Here is a 776-nt window from a genome sequence, read left to right on the forward strand (position 1 = left end):
AGTGGATATTACTTAAATCCGACGACTCCATTTATGAAAATCTCGATTTGAGCAGGTAGAGGCATGATAGATATCTTCAAATAGTGTTGTCATTTTTAAATAGGTCAAATCTTTTGATACTTATTTAGACATATGAGTGAATTAACTATTTAACTAAACAAAATTAATTCGATGTGATATATATTAAAATTTGTGATTATTCTAGGGTAGGTGGTGGCATAAAATAAATATTTCTTAGATATTTTAAATTTTTTTTTGTTCTTTAAAAATAATATTTATGAACATTATTTTAATTTATAGTATTAAATTTATATTAAAATAATTATTTTTTATATTTCTATAATATATAGATATATCAATAGTCCTGAAAAAAGAGAAAAGAAAAGGAGTTTTTGTTTGTTAGTAAAAAATAAGTTTTAATCTCATCGGTTTATTTTTATTTTTATTTTTTTTATGCTATGCAAAATAAATATTTAATCGTAAGAAGAGAAAGAGAAAGGACTAAAAGTCTAAAATAGAAAATAGAAAATAAAAGATAAAAAGAGAGAGAAAGAAATACCAGTTTCTAGAGAGAGACAAAGAGAGAAAGAGAAAATCTAAAATTGAAAAAAAAATTTTATTAGTGGGTCTCTTTGATGAGTGTTTTAATTTGAGTTGATCTATTCTATAAAACTACAAAATATATATTAAAGATTTTTTATGACGAGGGTGTTTCTAGAATTTGTTAATTTAAATAAAAGATAAATTATTAATATTATATCTAAAAATTTATGACG

The sequence above is a fragment of the Arachis ipaensis genome, chromosome B02 (assembly GCF_000816755.2).
Source record: "Arachis ipaensis cultivar K30076 chromosome B02, Araip1.1, whole genome shotgun sequence".
Classification (NCBI taxonomy): domain Eukaryota; kingdom Viridiplantae; phylum Streptophyta; class Magnoliopsida; order Fabales; family Fabaceae; genus Arachis; species Arachis ipaensis.